We start from the raw sequence: 12,231 nt of genomic DNA on the forward strand, positions 1-12,231 counted from the left end.
ACGGACTCTCTCGGATTGGTCTTTTATTAATCAGTCAGAAGATAGTAAAAGAAAGCTATCAATCCCTCGCTTTTTCAAAGGGCTGATCTTGCTACGGCAGAGCAGGGGAAAAAAGACACCCCATAGACTCGAAAGTGGAGTTTTGCTGGGCATTTGAAACTTGATCGAGAAGAAGACAGGCTATCATTGAGTGTTGTTTTTATAATTTTTACACAATTTAATTTTAAATCTAAACTAAGTTAATAATTCAGCCGGAAGTTTAAAAATTTAAAGAATGTAATGATAATATAAAAAAAAATCATTAGATGTAGATATTATTTTTTATATTATTTTTTTTATTTTTATTCCTAAGTAAAGCACAAGAAGTAACGTTTCTAAAAATGCTCATTCATGTGTATCCAAGATAATGGACACCAAACGGAGCCTCCCTAATTATCTGACGTTTCCATATTGACGTCAGCGACGGGGGCTGTCTACCGCCAGTCTGGCAAGATAAGTCGGTTCTTGTAGATAGCAGGCACCAACTTGGCCCTTTCTTGATCTATATCATGTTTTTAAAGCCAAGCTTTTCTGCTCAAATAAGTGCCCCCCTCAGTCCATCACTCTCTTGCAACACTATGAAGGAGAGGAAAGTAGAGAGCGAAGAAATGGATGAACCAAGCGAGCGAACCTCTGGTACAGGACAACGCTATGAAGAAATGAGTGAACCAAGCAAGCCAACCTCTGGTCCAGGACAGCGCTATGGCATCTCCTCCTTCGCTAGCCAGCCTCGGCCAAGGGGGGCAGCCAAGAACAAGCTACTGCTCCAGAGTTTATGCTTGTCATCAAGCTTCTTACCAGGCAAAAAGTGAAGGCTTTGGATTTATGGGAAGAAAGGGGTGGGCGCGCTCCTTCTTCTTTCGATGATTGAAAAGCCCTTGCTCGCACTGTGTGAACTGTAAAATTTTAGGTGTTTGTCTATGGATTTTGCTAACTAACTACGAAGGGAAAATGTAAACGATCTTGTTTACTTTTTGGTTGCTTTTCTTTCTTTTCTTTAGTCATCACCTCTTTGATTACGATCTAGTTTGTCTTCAGATCCTAGATTTTGGTTGCTTTTCTTTCTTTTCCTTTTGAATTTGCTGTCTCTCCGATCTTGATCAAAAAAGAAAAGGAAAGGTTATAAGCTTTCCTTACTAGATGAGTAATTTCTTAATGTTCTTGGGTGGACTAGTCAATTTCAGGTATATGATATTCTGTGCCCAGTGCTGCTGCTACCAAAGCTTGAAACTTGGTTCATGGTTTAGGACTGTGCATCATCAAACCATGCAAGGCCGAGGGTCTTCGGTTTATCATGATGCTGGTAAATCTACCGCCACGGCCAGGCCGTTGGGGCCAGGACCGAACCGCCGCACCAAGCGGCGGCCTAAATGGCTTGGCAAGCGGTTCGACCGTGCCCAAACTCAAAATGATATTTTCACCATGTTTTATGGATTTGATGTACATCTTAAATTTTTGAAGTTCCTCATTTTTTTTTAAATTTAATTTTTTTAATTATTGTTTTATGATTTTAATTTGTTTTGATATATTAAAAAAAAACATCTGAATAAGTCAGCATCAACCCACTAATCAAGAGCGGTCATGTGGAGTCCCTCCACCAGTCCAATATTACAACAATGGAAAAAAATCCAATACAGTTTCATCACCTAAATCCTATAAGTAGCATTAGGTGACAAACCTCGTATGATATAGTTTTATCACTTTTTTAAAAAACAAAAATTGACCCTGCCAGCTCCTAGAAACTTAACTAATTAAATTTTATAAACTTCAAAATTACTAAACGCTTATATTATTATTAATTTTAAAATTTTAAAGAGTTTAAAATCTTAAGAGATTGATTAAGATACACATAAATTTAAATATTTATAGCTTAACAAAAAATATAATTTTTACTATTTAGAAGTTATTAGTTTTAATATTATATATATTAAATTTATTACAAATTTATATAATTATTAATTTTAAAATTTTAATAAATTAATAAAATTCACACTCATGATTAAAAAAACATAATTATATACAGTACATTGAATCATGGACATTGAAGATTGGACCACCACCTGCTCCTGGCCTGACTGGCGAAGGCCAGAGGTCCCCAGTCGGTCACTCGTCTTGTTTAATTTTGTGGCTTCTACTCTTGTGATGATGTTGTGCAATTAATTAATTATTTAGGGTACCAACTAGACCGGGAACTAAATATTTTTTAAAAAATATTTTTTATATCATAATATTAAAAACAAAAAAAATAATTAAAACTAAAAATATATTTTTTAAAAAATAATTGAATTGCAATGCTAAATTACACTTAAGCTCAAAGATGTTGGAAAAACACATTTTATACTAGTAAAAAAAAAGAAGGGATAGTTGTTGTAATTGTGTGAATTTGTAACATAAAAATTCATCATATTTATAGTGTAATTTACCCCAGTACAAAATCGTTGTTAACAGGTTTAAATCAGATTAATTCACTTTCAAAATCAATGCAGTCACCCCAGGAATCTTAGATAACTTGTTTATTTATTTTTGTAGAAGGGAAAAGATAAAAGACAATTGTTTTCCAATAAAATAACAACAGTTTTTTTAGTATTCTCAAACTAAATAAAAATAAAGAACAAAATTATAATAACAACTTTATTAAAATATAAAAATATTATTTTAATATATTTATAAATAAAAAATATTTTAAAAAATAATTGGTATTACACAATCTAAGAAGATTTTCAAACTATGATGTCAATTGTGTACCGAATGATATTATAACTGGAAGGAATATTTTCTTGAAAAACTCAAGAGATTCAGGAAAATTCCCTATTTTTGTTTTTTTATAAAAATGTTATGGAAATAAAAATTAATTTTTGGTACTGTTTGAAAATATAGTGTAAATTATATTTTATAAAAATTAATATTTTTACCTAAAAATTATTTTTTATTTTAATACACTGATTTTAAAATTAATTTTTTAAAAATAAAAAAAATTATTTTAATATAAAAATATTTTAAAAACAACAACTATAGCCCAGCTATAATCCAACGTATTTACTTCTATGGTCACAGGTTAGATGATTAGGTTTTAACCTAAAATTTTGATATAGAAATTCCAAACCTTAATTGCTACGTTAAGTATCTTTTTTTTGGAGGCATCTAGAAGCAAGGACCACACTTTCTTGTAAACTGGAAGGAAAGTGCAACTGTTTGGTTTTTATCTATATATCCATCCAAATCAACTCTTTCCTTCGCAGTTCGCACTGAAGAAAATTAAAAACACTCACTGACAGAGAGGGCATGAGTGATCCAAACAAGCAGGTCCCCTGGCCCGACAAGGGCTGCGGCCACCCCTCCTCGTCCTTTGCTGATCTTCCGCCGGCACGGTGGCCAGTCAAGAAGAAGATTATACAGGCAGCGTTCCGATTCTCTTCGTCTAACTCATCATCATCGGAGAAAAAAGTGAAAGAAGAAGATTAATCATGGGCGGCGGCGGCGGCTGCTGCTGCTGCTGCTGATGTAAATACTTCATGTGCTATATGTTGGGAATTGCTTATCAGAAAAGTAAAACGGCAGTCGTTTCCGTTTAATGTAAACATCACCACCTCGATTATGAATCCGTTTTACTTGTAATGCATTAATATACATGTTTATTGGCCTTGTATATACACATATTATTAATTTGTGAATTTACGCCTCTGTTTTCCCTGATCATTAAACTCTTTTTCATTGGTGGGCAAGCCATTTGAGGCATATATATTGATCCTTTTAGGATTTGCACGACATGTATGATCGGTGGAAGCTGTTTAAGAAAGGGATTTGGAAGATGTAGTTGAGTAATTCGTAATCTAGCAAATCTAACAGGCGAGTACTTGCTAGCTTTTATCAGCAGTGATATCCTACTTTTCTACTTGATCATTGAAAAACACAATAAATAAAAGCCTTCATTAAGACTCTGTATGATCCAAGATACAGTACTGTTCATTGGAACAGTATATTCCACGATTTTGCTGTTTTCAAGAAAAAATTACAATTGGGAGTAAAATTGTTCTTTTTAGCATCCACTAGATATTATTAAATTGATGCATGTATTGTTTTTACGCACGGTGAATTGATCTTTTTGCCCTTGAAAAAAATCAATAGCTTTGGTCCAGGGGGTATTTTGTCTTTTCAAATTACTTGCGCAGCAAAATTGTGGTGGTATCTTGAAAGAAAGAAATCATTGAGAAAACCTTTGGAAATCGCGATCCCAAAAAGTTTTAATTTTTTTTATTATAATTTAATATATTTTATATTTTTTAAATTATTTTAATATATATTTTAATATAAAAATTTATTTAAAAAACATGCTAAAAAAACTCTAAACTTGCACAAGAAATCGTCTCCATCTTTTTGTGATTTAAGAATAGTGAAGGGATGGAATTAATGTAATCTTGGTTCAAGGCATATTTTTATATTTTTCTTATAGATTTTTTTTTTGGTTATCTTTAAATTGGTTTAAGGATTGTTTGTTAATTTTTAAAAATTAAATATTATTAAAAAAAATTGTACCTGACAACCCCTCGCTCTCTAACAATATGTGCAGGGTTATCTGGTGATCAAAATAAGTTGTTCCATGACAGCGTTTGGAGCAATGCACTATTCTCATCGTGTTTGTGCGGTACATGTTCACTGTAAAGATGTGGTTGGGTTTTTGATGTCTTTCTTTTTTCTTTATATTAGCCTTGAAATTCATGATAACCTTTTTAAAAACTTACTGTATCATTTAATTTTTATTTTTATTAATTGTAATCATTGTTCTTTTAATTATTTTTTGTTTTGCTTTTACTATTTTTTGAAGTTTTTTTTTTTAAATTTCAACCCTAACATTTTATTTCATTTAGTTTTTGTATTTAAATTAATCATCATTCTCTTTATCTCTTTTTTTTTGTATTTTACCCTTTTTTAATTTATTTAATTTTTATTTTCATTTCTCATTATTTTATTTATTTTAATTTTTTCTTCCAATTTTAGTTCTTGTTTTTTTATTGCTATTTTTCTTATCATTTTCTTGATTTATTTATTTTTATTTTTTCCCTTGACATTTAATTTTTATATCAAATTCTGGTTTTTATTTTTTTAATTGTTTATTATCATATTCTTAATTTATCTAGTTTTTCAATCTAATGCTTAATTATTTTTTTATATAAATTTTTATATCAAATTTGATTCTTATTATTTTAATTATTATTTTTTTTAATTTTTTTTATGATTGAAAATCTTAATATGTGACTTTTTTTTATTTGTCTTTGTAATCTTAATTCCATGATCTAGATTATTGATTTTGAATATTGGCACTGTTTAAGTTAGGTTATTTTTTAGGTATTGTGTTAATTTTTTTCTTCAGATTTTATTTTTTAGGTATCGTGTTAATTTTTTTTTAATTTTATTATTTGACATTGAGTTATTAGGCCTTGAGTTTTGTGATTTATTTCAATTTCTATTTTATAAGCTTATCCCTATCTTATATCAAGGGTAGCAAGTTAATCGAATTAACATGAATTGATTCGATTTTTTTTCTTGATTGTTTTTAATAAAAAGAATTTCTTTCAATTTTATCATTTGACATTGAATCATTGACCCTAGAGCTTTGTAATCTTTTTTTCAATTTTCTTTATATGGAGTTATATTGAGTGTGGGTTAGTCAAGTTAACCTGGTTTAATATTTTTTTCTAGTTTTTTTTAAAAAAAATCTTTTTTTATCTTGATTTCATGTAGTGGGCGGCAAGTTGGTCAAGTTAACTCATGTTGATTTATGTTTTTTATTAGCCAGTACTTTTTTTAAAATATATATATATTTTTAATTTTATCTTTTGATATTATATTATAGGATATTGAAATTTATAATTTTTTTATATATAAAATTATTTTAATTTTATATTTTAAGTTGCATAACAATAAAATTAATTTGTGTTAACTCAAGTAATATTATTTTAACATTTTTTTTTATATTAGAAAAGAATTAACCAGTTCCGGCATAACCTATCTAGATGCCTCCAATTACTTTCGAGGAACACAAGCACTGTCTGGTGGAGTTTTGATATCCTTAAAAAATAAAGTGCACACCTGGTGGCTATCTGCCTATTTTGTTTTTTTTTCAGCTATGATCGAATAGGAACACAGGACTCATTAATGGTAATTAATAACAGAGAAGGGAGGCGATACGGGGGGCGGTGGCGGAGGAGTGACGACGATAAAGGGGCAGGTAAGCTTTCATGCTAGGAGGGTGATTGATGATTGTGGAAAATTAAGACACCGAAAGCGAAATCTTAGCCACCGAGTCCCCGTCAAAGTTAACAATTATAGATGATAACAAGAGATAGAAATACAATTGCCAAATAACTCCTCTGCTTCTGGAGTTTGAGTTTCCAGCCTTCCACACGCTACTACTTAATTGTCTTTTTTTCATTTTAAATTTATGATATATATTATTTTTTATTATTATTAATGTAGGTTTCCGACTGTACTTGTATATATATATTAATTAATCTCATAAATTTTAAATTAATAATTATAAAAACTTTTAATAATTCTAAAGAAACTTAAACTAATAATTTTTAAAGAGTGAACTCAGAACTTCATTTATTAAATTTAAATTAAAAGTTACAAATAATATATATAGTTCAGATTCTACGGGCCAATCAAAATTAAATTCACATTTTCATTTTCATTTCCATTCAAAATTAATTTAATCTTAAGGGATTTATGGTTAATTTATTACTAACTAAAACAAGATTTAATCTCAACGATTCAAGAAATTCACATCCAATTTCTTAAAACCCCCCACGTTTGAGTTTAGCCGAGTTCCATCAATTTGCCAGGTCATCTTCGTCAAATATTCCTCTAGAGAAGATGACCCCATTGAGGTCTATTCGAAAACGTGCCCCTCTTCTCATCTCCTTCTTTTTTTCTTTTTATCCCCACTACCTGTATATATTTTTCATAAAGATGCACTCGAGTGTTTTTACTTTTCCTTTTATTGAAAATGGGCGTGCAAAGGGAATGATGATGGTGCCTAATTTTTACATCCATGGAAAGACTAAAACCTACAATGTGCAATAATAAGGTAGGGAAGGCGAGACATTTTGATCACGCAAACAAAAAAATATTCGAGTTTGGTTGCCTTTCTAGCATGGAAAACATAAAAAACAAAATAGTTATCTTGACTTTGAAAGGGATCCATAGAAATGGATCATATCAATTTCTCGAGGTTGAAAGCAATCCGTGGAGCTCGAAAGCAAGATTCCTCGGCCACCCTCCTTTACCAGACAAGCAAGAATAGCCCAATGAATGGGGCTCATGTTTTGTTTCGAATTTCAAGTTTATTTAGTGTTTATTTACTTCGATTTTTATCATATGAGCTATCTTGTAGAGAAGAAAAGGGGTTTATTGTTAGAGAATTAAAAAACAAATTAATATCCTAAGTGGCCTGCGGTGTACTATAGCCTAGTTGATTTTTTCCCGTAACTTAAAGAAGAAAAAACAAATTTTAAAGGCTGCTAGCGTATTTTAAGAAAAAAATCATGTTACCAATTAGATAGTTTAGTTTAATATATATATATATATATATATAGAACACGTGATGATAATGACATATTACATAAAAAAAAAAACATTTGTCAAAAGAAAAAACCACTAAGAATCATTTCACATGCGCCGCCCCATGGGGCCACTTGACGCTTCAGACACGGTGGTTGGCAAGTTTTTATCAGCGGGAAACATCGTACGTGCTGCTTGAAAAACACGATTGCTTCCCATATACCTCTCATATACCAGATACCGCCGTTTGTCATGCGGAATTGAAATTAACAGGAAGTAAACCTTCTATCTTATCAGAATCAAATCACACAAGAAATTAAATTTAATTATGTGAAAGTTTGAGTTTAATTAATAACTTATAACAATTGTTATATTTGAAATAAAATACTAGAGATGTGTTCTTGTATTAGAACCAGGCCCTCTGCTTCTACAAATACATACTCATGGAATACTTGTTTGAGGTATGTTTCACAAGTAATGTGGTTAGGAAAACTTTGGTGCTTTTCTTCAGCTAACCGTCAAACGAGTCTAAAGCTGCACCACGATTCACCGATATCAAACTTTAAGGGATATAGTTTAATGGTTAGTTTTTATATTTATTTTTAAAATTATTGAAGGTTTATATAATTATTAACTTAAAATTTATAAAATTAATCAAAATATACATAAGCTAATCCAAACACTTACCTTAATAAATAAAAAAATCCTCTGCCTATAAGTATAAGAATTGAAGTTTATAAAATTGTAAAAAGAGAGAAGCTACATGGAACCATAAGCAACATCCAAATGATTGGAAGAGAGAAGCTACATGTTCATCAGAAATTACTTGATGAACCTTACGAAGGAGCAAGCGTCTATCCTTCACACATTCATTAACACTTGAAGATTTTTTCTAGGGTTTTTTAGATCGTCTCTCGAGTGAGCCATGGGTTCTAATCTTTTTGGGTTTCTTTGGACCAACATTAGAACACCCACTGAGGAAACCAAAAAGAAGAGAATGATAGGGTTTAGTTTGGAAGGTAACTTGAAGGGTAGCGTGCCGTCTGAGTCATGATCAATGCAAATTGTGGACAGGGAAGATGGCTGGAATACTGCAACTGTATCATATTAGCAAGTGTGTCTTTGCAAATTTGTAATGGATGCGCTGTCCTTACAGTTGCGTCCCAGGCATGTATTTCATAATCGATTAAAATATTTATTGTTGATGTACTCCAGGAAATAGTATAATTAACCTTCCATATCAGCCTAGCAATGAAAATAATAAATCATGGAGTGAGAATTAATAATATCATATTTTTCTTTTTATACGAGTTGATTTAGAGATGTAATTATGTTCCAGGAATGGTTCTATTTTCAAAACCAATTTGGTTGGTCATCAACTTATCATTTCCACGGATTCGGAGTTCAATCGTTTCATTTTCCAGCAAGAAGGAAAGTTATTTCAATGTTGTTACCCAGAGAGCTTTGGTGAGATTTTGGGAAGTGAAAATATACTTTTTGCTGAAGGATCTTTACACAGGTATCTAAGAAACTTGGTTATGAACCATGTTGGTAATGAAAGTCTGAAAGTAAAACTTCTTTCAGATGTTGTAAAAATGATATGCAAACATCTGAATTACTGGTGCGGCCAGGCTAGTGTTGAGCTGAAAGAAGCTGTGGCGAAGGTAAATTTATTCCGGATTCGATCTCTTGTATTCTCTAGTAGATTGATGGCCGTGCGTTTTTGTTGGTCGATTTATAAACAATATAAATAATTATTGTAATAACAGTTGAAAGTTAAACTCATGAATGTTTTAATATTCAAGTTAGACTTAATAGTTAATCATGTCTAGATATATTAGGTCCAGATATTTTAGATTCGATAAACATACTATACCCACTGCGCTTTACATAATTTTTTATTGGTTTTAGGCTATATCAATTTAACAAAAAACAATTATAATATTTTATCATTGAAGACATATCCAAATATTTTGTGTGGACATGCATAACCTAATATATCGGATCTTGCTGATCCAGCACCTTTAGTCTTGCAGACTTAACACCTTGGGTCGTGCCAGACCAAGTATCTTAGGTTCTAGCAGCCCTGGTGCTATTTCAGATTTAAAGTGCTAGGGTCTGATAGTTATATTATCTCCAACGCTTGGGTTTTACATTCATGCCGAATAACACATATATCCTTATATACAACCTTGTTTTTGTTGAAACTCAATAGTAATTTCGTATTTGAAATATTATAATACAAGAGAATGATGATGAAACCTCTCAACCAATGCATATTCTCCTTAGAAGCATAATTATATCTTCACAATATTTTTTTAAATAAAAAACATCTCCAATTCTAATGTTAAAATTTTGTGTCCTAAAAAACAAATCAGTATCTAGCAAGTTTTTATGGTAAGCACAATTATATGATTACATTGCTCCAATGTTGTGTCTAGGTAAACAATGAAAGAGTGGACAGTAAAATACTGATTTTTTTTTTAGTATTTCTTGTAGTTCTCCTATGCTTTATAATCTTACATTGATCAACTTAATATGCTATCTGCACTGCATTAAAATATAATTTTATGATCATGTCCCCTAAATTCCGACAAAAAGTATGGGCTTCTCGAGCTGCAATAGCAGCACTTTATTGAATTTTATAATATCTTGATCTTAACATTAAATGGTTTGTTTTCACAGATGGAATTTAGTTTTGGTATCAAAATGTTGTTCAGACACAAGTGAATCAAAGTCATCAAAGAACCTGAGACAAGCTTTTGCAGATTTCCTGTATGGCTTACTTTCATTCCCCCTCAACATTCCTGGAACTGCTTACTGGAAATGTTTACAGGTCTAGCCTGCACCATCTCTAAACATCTATAGTCGAGGACTATACTATAGTGGTTTCATAATAATATTTCTATAAGCATTACTGATTTCATTCTGAAAAACTCAGGGACGTAAGAGAGCGTTGGAGATAATTAAAAGTATTATGGAAGAAAGGCGAGCATTGCCCAAAAAGAATCAGGAGAAAGATTTCCTTGATCTTGTGATCGAGGAAATGAAGAAAAATGGGAGTTTGTTGACAGAGGCAATGGCTTTGGATTTGTTACTTATACTTGCCTTTGCTGCATTTGAGACCACTTCAACTGCTCTGACATTAGCTGTTAAGAATGTTGGTGAACATCCTCAAGTGTTAGAAGAATTAACTTTAAGTTTTTACGCATTTTCATGCCTTGTTAAATGTCTTCGTTATACATGTGTTGTTTTATACCCCATGTCCTTTTGCTATCAGAAAGGGCATGAAGCCATTCTAAGAAACAGTGAGGATAAGGATCAATCCGGGATCACCTGGCAAGAATACAAATCAATGACTTGCACGCAAATGGTGAGTCCAACAACATTAATTAGAAATTAACAAGGAGAACATCCCACTCGGTGCTTTTCGAGTGGCTCAATGCTTGCATATTTATGTTGCAGGTTATCAATGAAACTGTAAGGCTTGGGAACATTGTCCCAGGAATTATCAGGAAGGTGGTTAAAGATGTTGAAATAAAGGGCATGTGTCGAATTCCCTCCACTGAACCCATCTTTCAGATTTTACTGATCTTTCTTCCTTGTCTTTGATATTAATCAACAAGTCGTTAGGCATCGTGCAGGATATACCATTCCAGCAGGTTGGATTGTTATGGTCTGCCCACCAGCTGTTCATATGAATCCGAAACAATATGATGACCCTTTCACCTTCAATCCATGGCGATGGCAGGTAAACATGCCCGTCCGAGATTTGTTAAAAGTTGAATTTGATTGTTTTTGTTTTTTACTTTGAAAAATGTAAAAAAAAAAATGAATAATTGATTGTAAAAAACTCTCAAATCCCCCCAGAAAAAAAGACTTTCAAAAACTGTATTAGTGATTGTTGTTTTCATTTAAAGGAAATCAGAAGAAACAAGTTCAGAATCTCAGTTCCGATAACATACATGCTATGTATTAGTCTCTGATTTTCATTTGTTCGCTCTTGACATGACAGGGGCGAGAATTAAATGCAGGATCCCAGAATTTTATGAGTTTTGGAGGAGGTTCGAGACTCCGTGCTGGAGCAGAATTTTCGAAATTGCAGATGGCCATTTCCCCCCACCATTTGGTCACAAAATACAGGTAGCATTAGAGAACATATAAAAAGAAGTTGCCAGTCCATCAGAACGGTTCATTCTTTTATATATAGATGGCTTTTCTTCTCTTTACCTATCTTCATATAATAAATTAAAAATTAAGCCGATTGACATGATCTAATCTTCTAATTTAGGTGGAGAGTGATGAAGGTAGGAGATATCAGCAGGCTCCCAGCAGCTATCATTCCAAATGGTTTCCACGTTCAAATACTGGAGAAGAATATCTAAAAGCACTACAAAATCTGAATATCCTAATGATATTTAAGGCCACTGTCTTGTAAATTGAAAACTTGCTATTCTTGCTTGTTTGTGATAAATTATGTTGAAAACTAAAGCAAATTGTACCGAACCGAACACAAATTTAAAGAAAATGTTGAAAAGCAAATTGTTTATAAATTAATTTATAAATTTAATTTTAATTTTAATTACGTTTGAATTAAATTAGATGAGAATTTTTAAGATATACAAGGTAATG

The 12,231-nt window shown here is 31.6% G+C and overlaps 1 pseudogene; it reads left to right on the forward strand.

Moving 5' to 3' along the window:
• Nucleotides 1–647: 647 nt before the first annotated feature.
• Nucleotides 648–12,037, forward strand: LOC105130416 (cytochrome P450 87A3-like; annotated as a pseudogene).
• Nucleotides 12,038–12,231: the final 194 nt, after the last annotated feature.

The sequence above is a fragment of the Populus euphratica genome, unplaced genomic scaffold (assembly GCF_000495115.2).
Source record: "Populus euphratica unplaced genomic scaffold, PopEup_1.0 scaffold45.1, whole genome shotgun sequence".
NCBI lineage: Eukaryota > Viridiplantae > Streptophyta > Magnoliopsida > Malpighiales > Salicaceae > Populus > Populus euphratica.